General features: G+C 50.1%; 1 protein-coding gene across 6 annotated transcripts in view; it reads right to left on the bottom strand.

Moving 5' to 3' along the window:
* The window catches only part of Gdpd5 (glycerophosphodiester phosphodiesterase domain containing 5), an 81,716-nt gene that overhangs the window by 46,658 nt on the left and 16,590 nt on the right, over positions 1-18,468 (bottom strand). For 4 of the 6 annotated variants that reach the window (NM_001109152.2, XM_006229814.5, XM_006229817.5 and 1 more), the window contains one exon: positions 4,245-4,326. The exons of the other annotated variants lie outside the window; for them this stretch is intronic. The gene's annotated coding sequence lies outside the window, so the exon portion shown is untranslated. The remainder of the gene's footprint in view (positions 1-4,244; positions 4,327-18,468) is intronic. 6 annotated transcript variants of the gene reach the window in all.

Genomic DNA, 18,468 nt, shown 5'->3' with positions numbered 1-18,468 from the left:
GCTCAGGGAGGACAGGACATCCAGTAATCAATCCTTCCTGAGAGTGGAGGGAGAGCTCCTCTGCTCCCTAGGCTAGGCTTAACCGTGAAGAACCACAGGACTGTGAGTTCTCTCGCCTGCAGGCTTTGAAAAGCCCAACTTCAGCAAGGTGACACTAACCAATGCCTGCCAGCCTTGCTCTCTGCCTGAGGTGGCCCTAGGTTCCATCAGATGGCCTCCGTCACCATCTTCCTGTGTGATCTCTGGTGAGATGCTCTGCCTCACTAGATCTCAGAGACAGCCCTGCACTAACTAGACCTATGGCAGGAAGGAAATCCAAGCCCCCAGGCAGTGGTAGTGGGAGAACCTGGCAGGCAGCCGGAAGCTTGTGGGAGGTCTTCCAGGTTTAAAAAAGGCCAGGTAGGCTCCACCCCTTCACACCTGCTCTCTGTTTGGGGAGAAGCCAGAGCCCTCAAAGAACTAATCATGCCATAATTAGGGTCATTAAGAATCTTCTGCATGGTAATGCCAAGACCTCTTGTTTACCCAATTTTTCTGTCACCCAGAGACTGGCTCTTCTGGGAAAGAACTGGCGGCCAAGGAAGAGTCAGGTCTTCCCATATGTGTGCACCTCCAGGCCAAGCCAGGCCTTCCTATATGTGTGCACCTCCAGGCCAAGGAAAAGCCAGGCCTTCCTATATGTGTGCACCTCCAGGCCAAGGAAAAGCCAGGCCTTCCTATACGTGTGCCTCCAGGTGAGCCAGTTTTCCCAGCTCCCAGGCATTCTTCTCTCCTGCCCCTTTTGTTACTGATAAGGGTGGCTTTCTCCTGAGGCATCAGCCTGTCCTGCCCTCAGGTTCTGAGCTCTGTTACTGGAACTTTAGAAGCTTCCACTAGGGTCTGGTGTGGCAGCTAGACAGCTAGAGATTCATCACTATGGCTCTCCTTCCCTCAAGATGACTTCAACGTTGCAAAAGCAGCTCTGATCACAAACACAGGCACAGCTCTTTACAGTTTACAAAGAGCTTCCATGTGCGTCATCCTGGTGAGGTGTCTCACTAACTTTGCGGGTCTCACCATGATCTTCATTTCATAGACATCGTCAATGAGAGAGAGGGGAAGTCACCTGGGGCCTCAGATGCTGGGACTCACAGATTCTGGAGTGGGCAGAGGACTGTGTCCGCAGTCTTCTCCCTCAGGAAAGATAAAACTTCGTGTTTGGGAGACATTCAAGGCCATGGGTTTGACAGGTTCAAGTGCTTGCCTAGAAGCCTTGGATTCTCTTGGGTCCCAAAGATTGCAGGGACCTGGCTTTCTAGGTCAGCAGTTCTTAATCTGTGAAAAATATTTACATCATGATTTGTAACAGTAACAAAATGACAGTTATGAAGTAGCAGTGAAAATAATTTTTTAGTTGGGGATGACCACAGTATGAGGAAACTATATTACGGGTTTTCAGCATTAGGAAGGTTGAGAACCATTGTTTCAAGCCACAAGCATAGGACTGAAGAGTCACCAGGAGCCTGGTCTATGTTCCAGGCTAGCCAGTTACCTAGTGAGACGCTATCTCAACAAAAGAATGACTAGTCTTCCCCAGAGAGCAGAGCTTTTCTTCACAAAACCATAGACTTCAGTCCTTGTATGCCCCAAACCAATCTCAACATCAGCTCACTCAGCTGAGTATATCCCGAGTTCTCAGTAGGCCAGGATAGGAAGAACACGAGTTTAAGGCCAGCCTTACCTACATAACAAGCCCCTGTCTTAAAATAAATGAATGAATAAGTAAATGTTTTTAAAAACCACTTCCCCTAAGATGCCCACAACCATAGAATTCTAGAGCAAGCTGACTAGGATTTCAGGACCAGGAAGTCACAAAATATCAGGACCAATGAAGTTGTAGTGTTGTTCTCTCCAGTCTCTCCTCCAGGTTGATAGATGGCCCTGTGCAGCAACTAGTGCCTATACGGGCTCCGTAGACAGCCTCGTGTGGTGGTCCTAACTCTCTGGAAACTTGGGCAGCCGCTCCAAGCCATCAAGACTGCAGGAAGGTTGTCTTAGGGAGAGTTCCCACCCGCATCATGGCTCCCCTCTCTCAGAAACACTGCTAGCTTCTCCCTGAACAACCATGACCTGTAAGCATCCTGAAGACCTTTGGCTGAGACTTAAGGGCCATTGTGTGTGTATGTATGTGTGTGTGTATGTGTGTGTGTGTGTGTGTGTGTGTGTGTGTGTGTGTGTGTGTGTGTGTATGGTCTGACTCACTACCCTCTCATCTACTCTCCCGTGGATGTTCAGGGCTTTGCTCAACAGCCTAGAGATTCAGTCACAAGGCTCGGCTGGCTTTCTCATTCCTCCCTCTGGAACCCTGAGAAAGGGGACCACTGGCATGAGGTTGCGTAGGGGAGGGAAGCTAGTTCTGGCAGAGATTTGGGCCCTGTAACCTCTCTCTACCTAGTTTTTGTCCCTTAAAGGAATGGGGAGCAATGATTTGCTCACTTATGGAAACTAGCAGAGTTCTTACACACACAGCTTCTCCAGTCCAGCCCAAGATGGAGAGAAAAGCAAGTCCTCCCATTTAAGGGCAGCTCTCCTGTTTCCTTCCCTCCAGTCTACCAACTGGGAAAGTCTCCATCCCCTCCTCCTCCTGCACCAGGCAAGTCACTGACCACTTTATTACCTCTGTGCCCTGTGCCTCTCCCCAGCTCCCATCCACACTAACACACGGCCTGTGCAAGCCCTGGGATGAGCCACCCTATCCCCAAGCCACTGCCTCAGCTTTCAAGTTCACACGGACTGGCCAAGCTCTTGAGAGCCATTACTGACCTCAGTATTTGGTCATTGGCTACTTCTGTCCAGACTCCAGCCTCTTGTGACCACTTGTCTGAAGCCCCAAATGTCTGCCACCCTGAACCCCACGATAGGGACACAAGACACCACAGACTTCTCCCTGCCAAGGAGTCACTGGATTGGAGGACCTGGGTATCACCACTGGGTTAGGCATCAAGCAGATGCCTGTGTATTTTCCAATGGGAAAAACTGGTTAAACGTGCAAAACAAGGAATGAGAAAACCAATCAGAGCTTTTTAAAATCACACAACTAGCAGGTGCAGTGGCCCACATGAGCAGAATCTCAGCTCATAAGGTATAGAGTTCAAGGTTAGCCTGGGTTACATGACAAGATTCTGTCTTTAAATAAATAAACCGCACAGCTACTGAGCCATTCCTGAGTCTAAGCTGAATCTGAGTAATAATAATTAGTTGTTTTCTGACTTACAGGGAAAGAATTACATTTCAAAGAAAAACAAACAAACAAAAAAACCCACCCAAAAACAAACAAACAAACAACCCCAAAACCTCAAATTAGGCACTTTTCTCCTATAATATTTTTTTCTTAAGCTTCTGATGTAGATCTGTATGCTTCTGTACCAGTCTGGTGAGGGTGACCTCAGGCTCCCCTCCCCTCCCCTCCCCTCCCCTCCTCTCTCTCACCATCTCCTCCCCGCCCCTCCCCCATCCTCCTCCCATTGTTACTGTCTCTCTCCCTTTCCCACTGCATTCTGCAAAGAGAAGCAGTCTCTCTCCGCCTAGACATGTCTCAGAACATGAGGCCTAAACCTGTCTTCACCTTGCTCAAAGGTCCAACGTTCTTTTGGTTGATTAGAGAGAGCCTTGATTACTGCTCAGGAAGAAATTCCCAGGAGTCAGCAGGTCCACCTCAGGGCTCAGGGCAGTTCTGTGGCGCAGGCCTCCAGTCCCGCCATTTGCCACTCATTCCCTTGACTGAAGCACAGCCTTCTCTAGGCTCTCTGTCCAGAGGAATCCTCTCTGAAGCCGTGAACCCACTAGAAGCCCCAGAGTGGAGTTCAAAGGATCAGCTAATATGAGCACAGCGGCTGGAGACAAGCCTACACTGCTTAGGTTCAAAACCCAGAGTTCCTACTTATTTAACTGGGCAAGTGACCTAATGCTTCAGTTTCCTGGTTTATAACAGGATAATGGCATCAGCTGCATGGGCTGTTACAAGGATTAAGTGAGCTACTACATCAGACAAGACCTAGAATGCAGACCCTGTATGAGGCAAGAAACCCCTTTTCCTGGCACTGTACTTTCCTTAGCCATAAATGGGACAACTGTCCTGTTTCTCCTGATTCTCTTCAAAAGCTGTAGAGTTCTTCCCCCCAAGGGAGAAGCAGACATTGTTTCAGAAGCAGCCTGTTTCTACTTCCTTGCCCTCATCCCACTTCCTCCCATTCTCCTTTCTTTACCTGGAAGAAGATCCGGTGGCTAGGGGCTGCACTCCAGGGGTGTCCTATCCAGAGAGATGGTGATGTCACTTCAGTCGAAGAGCTGAGGAGACAAGGCAGCAAACTCACTGAGCCTTCCGCTCCCACCCACCGTCTTCCCTCCTCACCTAGCTTGTACTGCCCCCCCATGCTGTGCTGAAGGTGGACCCGCAGAAGGGTAGGTAGCCCCTAGACCCAGGCGAAGTGGGGAAGCTATAAAGTTAGTAGCTGATCAAATCCTAGGCCCTAAGACAAGAACACATGGTTCCACTTCCCTTCCTGCAGACCAAACCCAGAGAACTTGCTCCTTGAACACCCATGCCCCTTGCCAGGCCCCAAGAGAAGAGGCCACAGGTGCGGCTATGCTGGGACACGGATCTTCATGTTTCCTCACGAGCTGTGCGACCAGCTGTTCTTCCAAGAAAGCTACCAGGGGAGGGCTGGTGGGATCTGGGGCACCACAATTATGTGCCTGGTTCTGACTCATGCATTGTCTCCCCAGCAGCTCCCACAGCCCACCACCATCCAACACCGAGGAACTATGAGGAGAGACGGGAGACTGGCTATACAAGTGGAGGGTATAGGAAGGAGCCTCAGACCAGCATTTCAAGCTTTAGAGGACATTGCCATCTTGCCTACTCAGGGACACCAAGCCTGGCAGGGCCAAGGCCTTCCTGTGCCACAAAGGGCAGCAATGGCTCAGGCCTGGGCCCCTGTCGTTTGACAGCTCTCCCCCACCCACTCAGATCTTGGAGCCGGCATGAAGTACACAGTCAGCCAGCTTCAAAGTGCGCAGGCAGGGTTGGGTCCAGAGACAGCATCTAGACACAGAAACAAATACTCCCCCTGCCTTCAATCCTTGGGATGTGACGTACTTTATAGTTTACAAAGCACTCTTATTGACACAGGCCTGTCAATGCAAGCCTGTAAACCTAGCTAGTCAGGAGACCAAGGCAGAAGGATCGAAAAGTTCAAGGCTTACAGAACGACTCAAGGCCAGTCAGGACAACTTAGTGAGATATCTCAAATATTTTACAAGTTAAAAAAGAAGGCTGGTGATACAGCACTCACCAAGGCCCTGAGTCCAAAGCCTCCCACCCTCCAGAAAAAATGGGACAAGTAAAGAAAAACATTTATTCCTTTACTACCTCAGCGATGGATCCTCAGGCCTGAGACAGAAGGATGTAAGCAGGGTGGCTCAGACTTGAGAGTGCCAGGGTCTACCACGGGATCCTGCTGGGAGCTGCAGTTGGCCTCAGTATGTCTGGTTTGGGCCTGGGGTTCTGCATGTCCATGCCACTAATGAAGCCTGCTCACTAGCCTGTGTGTGGCAGGAGCTAGCTGCTGTGTGTAAAGCACCCAAGTGAAACTCATTAGATTTAAAACAGAGGCTCTGGGGGCTGGAAAGCTCAATGGGTAAAGGCATCTACTGCTGAGCCTGCTCACCTGAGTTTGATCCTGGTGACGCTCAGAGTAGGAGACGACTGACTCCATAAGTTGTCTTCCTACCTTCACACACACACACACACACACACACACACACACACACACACACACACACACACACTACATCACACATGCATACTACATATACACATCACACACATACTACACACACATGCACACTACACATAACATATCACATATACACATATGTCACATTATACACACACATATACACAACACATCACACACACACACACTACACACTACACACTATACATAGGCATACATGCATTAAAATGCAACAAAATGTTCTAAAAAATAAAGCAGAGGCCCTAGGAAGTGGGCATACCCAGCAAAGTGGCAAAGTTCAAATTAACCCCCAAATACAACCCCACCTTCTCTTTTACTCTACGGAGACAGAGTCTTATGCAGTGGCCCAGAATGATCTCAAATTTGAAGTCATGCCTCAGCCCCTTGAGGGCTAGGGTTATAGCAGCAAGTCAGCCAGACATCCTTTCTCATTTTTCCTTTAATGTTTTTCCCATTGTGCCATTTTGCTATGTGGAGTTTTTTTTTTCTCATGAACATAAGTGTGTGTATGATGTATGTGTGTATGGGTGTTCATGTATGTAGGCACACATTTGTGCATGTACATGTGCATGCTTAGTTAACATGAGGCACAGTGTCTTACTTGAATCCAAACTTGCTGATGTGGCTGGTTTGGCTATCTTGTTCCAGGGGTTCGTCATCTCTGCCCCCTGAGCCCTAGAATTACAGGCAGGCCACCATGCCCACCTGCCAGGGTCACATGGGTCCTGGGGAGTCAAACTCCAGGCCTCACACTTGCACAGCAAGGGCTTTATCCCCTGAGCCACTGACCCGGTCCTTCCACTTGATTTGACTCCTCACCCTGTTACTTAACTGTTTAGAGACTGGGTCTCACATGGCCCAGCTGACCTCAAGCTCCCTATGGAGTTCTGATGATCTTACACTTCTGGTCCTTCTGCCTTCATCTGTCAAGTGTGCCACCACTCACAGTGATGCAGTCCTAGGATTCGAACCCAGGACTTGGTGCATGCTAGGAAAGCACTTTACCAACTGAGCCCCACAATCCATGATCTCTCGGGATAAACCCTTTAACACTGAGTTGCAGAAAACATCATTGACAGCAGGAGACATTGGACACACTCGGTTATGGAGGCACAGAGAGGGGCAGGGAACTCATGTGGTCACCAGAAAGTTGTTATTAGAGTCCAAGCATGGAAGAGAGAAAGTGGGATGGACCCACACCGAGGTGTCTCGACTGTCTCATAACCTCCACCAGAGCTGGCGGCTACCAGCAAAAGTAGATGAGCAATGACTGGATTCGGAGTCTGCCCTCATGTCTACTTTGGTCTCCCTGGAGCCTGTGCCCACCAGGCAGACCAAGACAGAACAGTCTCGCACCTGAAACAGTCCACTTCCCACCACGGACCGAGCCATTGTCTCAGTCTCTGGTCACCCAATTCGGGGCCAGGCTAGGGGCGACATGCCCAGGCCTGGCTCCAGCCCCACCTTCCCTTGCCAGCACAAGGACAGTGAGAGCCAGTGAATCACTTGAAGGAAGTTCTGGGCCCCAAACAGGAAGTGGTTCTTCAGTTCAAACCCCCTCCACGGCCAAAGCAGTGGGGGAGGCTGATGGCTGAAGGGGAACAGCTCGGACCCAGCAACACCTGCTAAGACTTCATTCAAGCTTCTCCTCCCTCACCAAGACCACTCAGGTCCCTGACAAACCTGAAGAACCAGAGGTGTGTCTTCCCAGACGCCTGTCGATCATCTGCTGAGAGAAATACATGCTGCTACTGCTGGTGTGCATGTGTGTGTGTGTGTGTGTGTATGAGCATGTACTCATCTGTGTGTGTGCCTATGTGTGCCTGTGTGTGTGTGTGGGTGTGTGTGCTCATCTGTGTGTGTGCCTATGTGTGCCTGTGTGTGTGTGTGTGCTCATCTGTGTGTGTGCCTGTGTGTGAGCATGTACTCATCTGTGTGTGTGCCTATGTGTGCCTGTGTGTGTGTGTGTGCTCATCTGTGTGTGTGCCTGTGTGTGAGCATGTGCTCATCTGTGTGTGCCTGTCTGAGTGTGTGCTCACAAGTACATGTGTCTCTATGTGTGTCTGTGTATGTATCTGTGTGTGTGCATGTGTGTGTGTGTGTGTGTGTGTGTGTGTGTGTGTGTGCATGTGTGTGTATTTTCTTCTAGTTGCATTTTACTCATGGGGTGGAACTGTACATGGTACCCAAGGAACATCTTACAATATCTAACAATTTCCACCGTGCTCATACAACAGGAAATGAGATCCTGGATTCGTACCCCCACCTGTGGACCCCAGGGATTAGAGCTATGCAGCACCACACTTGTCTATTTAGTCAGTTTTAGGGGTGCTACATATTAAACGTAGGGTCTCGTGCTTCCTAGGCCAGCAATCTCCCACTGAGGTTTACTTAAATTTTGGCTTGCTCCGTTACCCAGGCGTTCATTGGCCATGTGATCTTGGTCTTCAGCCTCTCATAGAGTTGCACTTGGAGGAACTAGCCAGGATAGGGAATCTAATTTTATAATCTTGTACTAATTAGGACGTAGGTGGTTTAATTATAACAAACGTATAATGACAAGTTCTGCAAAGATAAAATAAATTTTCTTGTATTCACATTCACCCTAGTTTACATTTTTGACAGAAATATCAAACTTCACACGCTGTGTGTGACTAGCACTGGTGGTGGAGACCAAAGCCTTGCGCATGACAGGTAAGTGCTCTGCCACTGTGCCACACCCCAGGGCTCACACTCTGTTGCCTTTGCAAGATAACTGTATCCTGTTTTTAATCCTTTAAATCCCTGCTGCCAGAAGAACACAAATCTATGAGGCCCTTGCTGAAGCGAAGAGTAATATGCTGTACGAAACGAATAGAAGTGAAAGGTCAATCTCAGAGTCCTCTCCCTAACCTCAGCAGGCCAGCAGAAAAACACTGAACGCGAACATGAAGAGGCCTAATCTGAATTTAAATACTCTCATTGATGCTGGCTCTTGCCTTGCATGGGAGAGGACCTGCGTTCCATCCCCAGGACCTACATAAAGCCAGGAGTGGCAGCAGGTATCTGTTCTTATGGCTCCCCTGATATGAGGGGAGGTACGGTCAAGAGAATCCCCAGAGGCTCACAGGCCAGCTCTGCTGGTTGTACAAAAGTGAACTGCAAAAAGAGACAGTGTTTAATTAAGCAAGACACTGCTTGAAGGTGAGGACCAATATCCACGGTGTCCCCCAACCTCTGTGCACACGCACACTCATACATGCACACACACACACACACACACACACACACACACACACGGAAAAATAAATGAATACAAACACTCACTATTTTGACACTCTAAGTCATGAAACTGTCGCTTTATGCATGTAGTTCAGTTCCTACAAGGAAGACATGCTTGCCGCAGTGGGAAGGCTGACTTTTTAACACCCCTAATGGGCCAGAGACATCTACACACACTGTTTCTTCACCCCAAGGCGGAAGGGATCCTACTGGCAGTAGGTGACGCTGCAACAGGCAAGCACCAGTGGTTCACCACAGAGCGAGTGGCCGACACACATTACCAGAGCTTTCCTGAGTAGCCCGTGGACTTATACACAGACTGGAGGAGCCTGGGATAATAAAGGAGAAGGCTTTTGTGTGATGCAGGAGGTGTGCTGAGGGGAGGGAGTGAGAGGTCTTCTTGCTGGGGGTGGGGGTGGGGTGGGGCAAAGCTGTCCCACCTTGTCTTAGTTAGAGTTTTACTGTTATGAACAGACACCATGACCAGGGCAAGTCTTATAAAGGACAACATTTAATTGGGGCTGGCTTACAGGTTCAGAGGCTCAGTCCATTATCATAAGGGTAGGAACATGGCAGCATCCAGGCAGGCATGGTGCAGGAGGAGCTGAAAGTTCTACATCTTCATCTTCCATCTAATGGAAGACTGACTTCCAGGCAACTAGGGTGAGGGTCTTAAGCCCATGCCCAGTGACACACCTCCTCCAACAAGGCCACACCTCCTAGTAGTGCCACTCCCTGGGCCCAGCATATACAAACCGTCACACCCATCCTCAGCTCCTGCCAATCACAGGGCTAGACCCACGTAGGAATCAGAAGACTTACTCCCCTGGGCACCCCAGCGCAGCTCCTCCCACTGGCCTCTGGAGGTGCTAGACATTTTAGACTGTTTCCTCCTTGAGGCCACTACCCTAGGTCCAAACACACACACACACACACACACACACACACACACACACACACACACACACTCATACACACACAGGGGTGAGGGATGGGATGAAGGGTTCCCAAGCTTCAGGGTGGGTCCCAGCTTTGCCTCAAACTGGACATGAACCCCGCTGAGGATGAGAGCAGGGCAAGATCCACGAGATCATAGATTCTCTTACAGAGGACAGTAGGTCCTCTACAGCAGGTATGAGAGGACCTAACAAGCACAAAGCAGCATGGGGCACAGGGTACGGTCTATCCTCACTTCCCAAGCAAAGAGAGACCATGAATGGGGCCAGAGTAGAGCTGAGAAGGTACAGGCCAGGTGCCCGGGGAACTGGCCATAGAGCTGAAGCAGGTCTTGGTGCTCTCACCTCTATCCTTCTGCTGTGTGACCCCAGGCCAGTCACTTCACATCTCTAGGCATCAGCAGTGACAAACAGGGATAATTAGTACCATACTAAAATCATCTGACTTTAAATAAACATTTGTCCAAGTTTGGTTAGGAACCCGAGGCAGACTCTGAGGTAAAAAGAAGGAAGGAAACCTGGCCAAGGTCCCACAACAGGTAATGGAGTCGGGCTGGACTAGAACCTAAGCCTGTGCTCTTCAGGGTCAGACTCTCAATGGCCTGAGTCAGGAGGCAAAATTGTGGGTGACATCACCTGTGATGTCACGGAGGATAGGAGTGGAGTTAGGGTGGGGACCATTGAGACCAACCCAGGCTGACCTCAGCAGTCTAAAGTAAGATTCTTGGGTTTAGTCAGAACAGGATGGAAGGACGACTTTTCTATTTGTTCCTTCCTGAGACATGCTAACCAGCACGAGTTCCCCAAGAAGGAAAAGCCAAAGGTAACTGAGGAGAGACCAACCAAGGTCCTCCATGGCCCTGACATAGGTGAGTGATGTCCTCTGGGCTGGAAGGGAGTGCCACAGCCAGACTGGCAAGCTCCAAAGCTGTTGCCAGTCCTCTGAGGGCGTGGGGTCACCTCGAGGCTGGATTCGAGGAGAGCCAGGCTGGAGGAGCAGCAGGTGTGGCGATGGCCCTGCTGACTGTGATCCTGGAACTCCCTTCCTGCACCCTGCTTAGGATCTGTCACTCACAGGGCCGAGTCCTGGACAGTGAGTATCCCATAGACCTTATCTCCTAGTCTGGTCTCAGAAGTCAATACCCGCCCCCCTTCCCAGAACTCTTTACTGGACCATGTCAACCTCCTGATGGCAGGGACCTGGCTTTGGAAGTCCAAATTACTCAGAACTGATGGAATCCCTATACCCCAGGGCACCACTGTCCCCCAAGGCAACTCTTTACCAATACTGTCCTTGGTCCTAGAGGGTTACCACGGTGTCTGTCATTGTCTCCCAATTGCCTGTTGGACTGAGCCAGAGTCCCTGCGTGGGACTGGTTGAGATCACCTCTCCTCCTCCCCTCCCCTTAACAGTTTCTGTCTCACTAAAATTCCTGAAAACCATTCTCACGTGGCTCCTACATCTGCATGTGACCTCAGACACCTAGGGGTCCGTGCCATTGCAGAGTTGAGAGAACTGAGGCATAGAGGTCACCATCAGCCAGGCAATAGAATATGAACTCTATCTGAGGTCTCTTCTAATGACGGCCCAGGCCTTGGCCCCTCCGCTTCTCTCTTCCCGTGGCTTGCATCATCTGGATGAGTCGATGTCCTCACATGCTGCTGCTGTCCCTCCTGTTCCTCTAAACTCACTTCCCTACAATTCTCTCATCGCTAGAAAGAAAAGGAAAGACCCTATGGAAGGTCCAAGGAGAATGATTCAGTCCTCAGACTCCTAGCTGGCTCTGACCCTGTTTTTTTGGTCAATCCTTGTGAATCAGGGCGGGCCTGACATTCTGGGAATGCAGGGAGACTTCAAACCAACTCCATGAAAACAAGTTGTAAAAACACTGGCCACGGCTCAAAGCTCTATGTCGGATGATAGGTTTGGCTCCCGGGCCAGGGTTGAACAAGTTCATCAGGAGGGAACACACAGGAGGAGAGACATAGGCTAGACTTAAAGGAAGAACTTCCTAGTAATTGAGACCTAGGACCAGGGGTGGGTCTGGGTGTGGTCTCCTTGCAAACAGGCAAATCAGCATTTTGACCCTTCCAGGACCTAGTCTGAAACATCTAAAAATCAGTCTCAAGCACTGAAGAGGCCAGCCACACATATTCCCAGACTCCTCTCCTTCCTGTGCCAGGTTCAGGAAAATCCTGGGCTTCTCCCAGCTTGCTGGATGCTGCTTTATAAACCTGAAGGCAGATGAGGGTCTGGAGGTGGGCAGTGCTTTGGGCAGAATAAAAGCTGCCACCATGATCCTTCCTGGGCTTCTATACACCACACTGTCCCTACAGAAAGGGACTCCTCCAGTCATCCTCCAAGCCTGCCACTGAAGACCACAACTGGTCCTTAGGGTACCTGGACTCCCCACCCCTAACCCACAGACAGGTTCCTTCTCGCTGGGTCTGGATCTGCTCCTGTCCCCACGCCACTTCCTAGCTGTGTTCTCTAGAGTCATGGCTCAACTCCTCTTTGTAGGAAGCTCTGATTGCCCCCCACAGACTTCACTATGTCTTTAGCTGTTTGCAGACAGCTTCTTCATGCCCCGCCGAGTCTAGAAACACCCAAACGAAGCAGCAGCGTGTCAGAGACTCAGACTGGCTCCTGGAGGCAGCCATCTATCTGTGTCTGCTCTGACCCTCAGCCCCCAAGGACAGATGCCTCCCTCTGTCTCTGCAGGAGCCCTTTATGAGTCACACCACTTCATTGCTACTTCCCAGAGCTTCCCCACAGAAGGTGCCCTTTACACATACATCCACAGCCACACACAAATACAGACAGACAGACAAAAATGCACAAGGCATGCATGCAGGTGAATGTTCCCACTGAGGAGACAAACTGGCACCAGCACATAGGTTTATGGAGCACAGAGATGGGCCTATAGGACATGAACATCCTGGAGACCGAAGAGACCTGGATCATGGTTGTTCTGAAGTCACCAGTTAGGGGGAACAGTGGAGCTGACCAGCTAGCTCATCAGCCACCCCTGAAGGGCCACCTGGTCTGTCTGGACCCTGAAGGGTGAAGGAGAATCGATGAAGAGGAGAGGGCAAGGGGCACAGGCCAAGTTGGAACAAGGGAGGCTACATGGTGACTTCTGGCCCCATGGACCCTTCCACCAAAGCAGGTCTCATCCCCTACAGTGGAGCAAACTGAACAAGAAGGTAATGAACGGGGTCTGATCTATTGGAAGGGGAGAGGAGAGAGCCAGGGTACACACATCACACTCAAAACTCACAGGAACAAACATGGCATGGGCCCCATCTGCCTGTCCCTTGCTACCCTGGCCCCTCCCAAATCCTCCTGAATTCACTTCACAAGGAGCCTCCCCACTATGGTACTGCAGGACTTCACAGCTTCTCCTGGTACCTACAGATCAAGACCAAACACCGTGTGAAAAGTTTGTCTCAGCCTGGCCTCAATTCACCTTGCTAAGTCCCGCCCTCTGTACCTGAGGGAGCCACCCACCTGGAGCTGTGTCCTTCTCTAGGGACTCCATTTAGCTCTGAATTTCCTTCCTGTGGAACATGTGTCTATGGTCTCCACTTGATGAACTCCTATAGATCCCTCAGTACCCACACGGGAAGTGCCACTGTTTGTGGGATTGGCTTCAGTAGTGGCAGCCGGGTTCCATGGTCCGCAGGGCACGAGTAAATTGCATATGGTCAAAATCACGCCCGGCTATATATAGCTCCGGCTTATACGTGATGCCTAGGCATTGTTCTAGACATTTCCTGTTTTGACTCATGTAGCCCTTATGACAGGGGCAGATTGGATTTCCAGAGACATCTGCAGCAGCACAGCCCATCCCCCACAACTCTCTAAGCGTCACTCTGATATTTTCCCTCGGAGAACTAAGAACTGTGTACCCATGCTCAAGGGTGGTAGAGCCTGGAAGTGGTGGCTGAGGGGACACTTGGACCCTCTCAAGGCAATGTCTCCTAAGGGAACACAGCTGTCTTTCCCCTCACTCCTGAGCATGCTCCTGCCGTAAGCCTTTGTAGGTGCTTTGTCTACAGCCCACTATGGGGGTGCTCGACCAGGTATTTTAGCTTGTTTGTTTAGAGACAGAGTCTAAGTGTATGGCCCTGGCTGGCCCAGGGCTCATTAGGTAGACCAGGCTGGCCTCAAACTCACAATGATCCACCTGCCTTTGTCTCCTGAGTGCTGGATCAATCACCATGCCCAGCTCTCAACTAGGCTTTTGGACAAAGGAGGCCCTGAAACTATATGAAGGCAAAGAGAAGCCCCCGTCCCAGTGGCCCAGCTCCTTGTTCTTCAAGTCACATGCACCAAGCCAGGAGCTGCTTGCCTGAGCCCATCTTAAACCTCCGATTTGTAAAATGAAAGGCAGTTATTTGTTTTGTTTGTGGGAAATCACTATGTAGTCAAGGATGACTTTGAACCTCTGGTCTTCTTGCTTCCACCTCCTGGGTGCTAGAAACATACATCTGTACCACCATGGCTGGTTTTAGGAAGTGGAAGGATCAAATGCACGGCGCTAGGTAGACTAGGCAAATACTCTCAAATTAAGCTATATTCCCCTAAAATGGCTTTTGTGTTAAGTCACGAAGTTTGGGGGTGATCTATGTGTAAAGTAGAAAGTCTCTCTACTTTAAAGAAGAAAGACATAGGGCACAGAGAGTTTAAGCAACTTGCCAGAGGTCACACAGGCAGTAAGCAGCAGAGGCAGGATTTGAACCCAAGCAGCTTCAGCCCAGAGTCCACACTCTTCCTGCCACGACTATATTAAGTGCCTCCAGGTTTGACTGGTCTTCCACCCCCACCGCAGGTCTCAGGGGAGTGGTTACTGAGTGAAGAAATATGGAAGGGGAAGATGGACAAACGAATGACAGAGTAAGAGGGAGCAGAAGCAGTGTGAGCTCCCAGGTTCAAGATGGGGACTTAGACCAGCCTGTGTGGTACAAGGGAGTCCACCCAAGCCTTGTTGCTGGGCCAACTTCATTATCCACAACCCTGAGCGGCCATGGGGTCAGAGGTGCCTCCTCATGAGCTCACCCTGCTTCTTCCCGGTGGGATTACGCACAGGCCACAGGTTGCTGATACTCTAAGGCAGAAGTTCTCAACCTGTGGGTCACAACCCCTGCGGGTAGGGGGTGTCTGAACTATCCTTTTACAGGTTTTCCAAGATACAGACATTTATCTTAAGATTCATAACGGTAGCAAAATTACAGTTATGAAGTAGCAATGGAATAATTCTATGGCTGGGGTCACCACAACACGAGGAACTGTATTAAAGGGTCACAGCATTAGGAAGGGTGAGAACCACTCACTGCTCTAAGGCCTGTGGACTTCAGGCATTGCTAGAGACCTGGATTAGATCTCAGCATAGCCATTGTTCAGCTGTGTGACTTGGACAAGCCCCCGACTTTTTCTGAGCTCAACTGACAGACACACAACCACCATTCTGGTTTCATGGGGGTACAGGTGACATATGGATATGTCTGTAACCCACAGACAGAAGGACATGGGCTCAACAGGAAATTAGATACTAGGAATGACTTCTGCCCACCACTCAGTGTGAGCTTGCTGTGTGTCGGGCCTTTCTACATGCAGGTTTCTGCTCTACCACTGAGCAGAGCAGTCAAAGAGGAAGGACTCAGACTCATAGCAAAGGTGACACTAAACATGAGGTCCAATTCAGGCCTGTTCAGAAGTCCCAGTCCTGTCCTAACAGTCACGATCTAGAGGCAGCCCAATTATCCATGAATGGGTGAGTGGACAAACTGCAGTATGTCCACACAATGAAATATTACTTTGCCTTTAAAAAGGAAAGCCTGACACTTGCTATATAACACGGACAAGCCAAGAAGGCATTACCCGAAGTGAAATAAGCTACTCACAAAGTGAGGTACAGGAGGATTCCATTTAATAAAGCATCTAAAGGAGCCAAGTTCATAGAAACATAAGTAGAGAATGGTGCAAGTGAGTCTGCCCAAGCCCTTGTTGCTGGGCCAATTGCTAGGGACTGGGGTAAGGGGAGGGGAAGGGGAAGGGTGAGGGGTGGGGAGGGGTGGGAGAAGGGGAGTAGCAGGGAGGGTTGTCTAATGGGTATAAAGTATCAGTTTTACCTGATGAAAAGATGAATTCTGGAGATGAAGCTCAGGGGCAAAACACTTTCCTCCGTGTATTAATACAAGGCCCTGGGTTCTAAAACAACCACTCTAGGGTCTCGCTCTATAACAATGCAAATGTAGTTGCTACCATGCAGCTGTGAGTCGAAATAGCACAGATGGTGTGGTACGTAATGTGTTTCTTTTGTTTTCTTAAGACAGAGTCTCTAGAGCTGGAGAGGTAGCTCAGTGGTTAAGAGCACTGACTGCCCTCCCAGAGGTCCTGAGTTCAAATCCCAGCAACCACATGGTGGCTCACAACCATCTGTAATATACATTAAATAAATATTTTAAATAATAAAAAAAAAAAGACAGGGTCTCTGACCCAGACTGGTCTCAACTCTCTATGGAGACAAGGATGACCTTGAACTTCTGATCCTCCTGCCTCCACATCTCTAGAGCCGAAATTACAGGCCTATGTCTACCATGCCTGGTTTGTTAATGTTGTGGCAAGAATTAAACCCATGGCATCATCCAGTCATGGCAAACATTCTATTAAATGAGCTACATCCCCTGCTCTCTGTGTTATGAGTTTTAAATATAAAATTAAATTTAATAAAATGCTCCCAGTTTGAGGGGAGACAGGAGCCAAGGAAGGGTACTGGGGAGGAACATTCAGGAAGGCCTCAAATTCGGCACAGGAATACTTCCGTGGTCAGGATTTGGATAAACACGTATGGGCCTGGGCCCTCTGGGTTAAGGCTGGATGGACCTCTAGCTGACTCCAAGCCCTGAGGTCCCCAAGGTAATGCTCTTGAGGATAGCAGATCTCGGTCTTCAATAAAGAAGGGATTCCTTGACTACCTACTATGTGCTCCTAGGCCTACTTACCATATGTCCTGGGCCCTCCTGTCCTAGGGCCTCTATCTTCCTGAGTGACTCAGGGTATCCTTACAGTTCTCAAACTGGAAATCAGTGGGTTGGAGTGGTCACTAGAGGCTTGCAGAAAGGAGAGTCTAGGACAGGGCTTGGAGGGGACAGCAGTGACCTGGTGCTTTGGTCTCATGGCCCTCCGCAAGCAGCCTCTGTCCACTTTGTGGAAGGGACACTGAGACTCAAGAGGGTTTGATTTAATTCAGACTAAATAGCCCAATGCCTGGCCCTGAGTTGTATATGACAGGGCCTCAATTCCCAGCCTCAGGCCAGGAGTTCCACACAGGATGCCAAAAGTAGAAAAGACTCAGATACATAGCAAACCATGATTCCCTATAGTCCTAAGGATAAAATCTTCCCATCCGGGAAGCTCTATCAAAGAGATCTGACTCTGGTCCCTTCCCTCAGCTCTCAGCAACACCCTCCTACAAAAGCACAGGGTCGGTAAGACCTTGGTTCCCAGCCCTAACTCTGTCAGGTCACGTCAGGGCACTACACCAAGGATCCTCTGTATAGTCATTGGGTAGGTTAGATGAAGCCAGGGTACCACATCCTAAGGCCAGGAGTGACATACAGTAGGCGCTCAATAATAGCCACTACCCTCAATTCTCTCCTTTCAGACAAAAAGACATTTTTATTGATTGGTTCGTTCCACTCAAAGGCTGGTTTGTTTGTCTGAATCGTCCCAGAAGACATTCCCCCAGGACACTATGAGACTGGGGGCCCAGGGGAGAGGGAGGTGGGAGGAGCAGCCATACTGCACAGAAAAAGGAAAAAATGTCATTCATCCCCTGAGACCAGACCGTGAAACTCTTGTCAGCTGCCCCTCCACCCAGGAGAACCCAGGGTGGCCCCAGGTCCTGCTTAATAAGCTCCCTGGTGCCGGGCGGGAGCTGATGTACTAGGCTGTGCTTAGATCACCTACAACTTCTATTCTTAGCCAAACAGAACCTGCCTGGCGCCTGTCCCGCACTGCCAATCCCAGCTGGCCACTCACAGCCACTGGGCATAAGCGGCAGCTCTGTGGCCTGAATTGAGCCAGGTCTCGGGAGGGTGTCAAGGTGGCCCAGGAACCCTTGGAGGGGCCTCCCTGGACTGGGTCCAGGTTTGGATTCTATGACTTCTAAGGCCAGTTCCACATTACAGCTTTGTGCGGCCAAGGCGCTAAGATCCCATGAGCTGGTAATCTCTAGATCTGAGGGTAAAAGATAGATGGTTCTAGAAGTGTAAGGGTCTCAGAGGGCTCGGAAGACGGGCCCTCTTGCCATACATATCTGCTCTTCCCCAGCCATCCATGGAGGCAGAGGCTGTCATTGGTCTCATGATCCTGGGCCCCCTCAAGCAGCCCAGCACAGTTGGTAGACTCCCCTCTCTCCAACCACCCCAACCTGCCAATGAACTCC

Source organism: Rattus norvegicus, chromosome 1, assembly GCF_036323735.1.
Source record: "Rattus norvegicus strain BN/NHsdMcwi chromosome 1, GRCr8, whole genome shotgun sequence".
NCBI lineage: Eukaryota > Metazoa > Chordata > Mammalia > Rodentia > Muridae > Rattus > Rattus norvegicus.
Note: the sequence above shows the minus strand (reverse complement) of the source record. Positions and strands in the feature narration are given on the sequence as shown.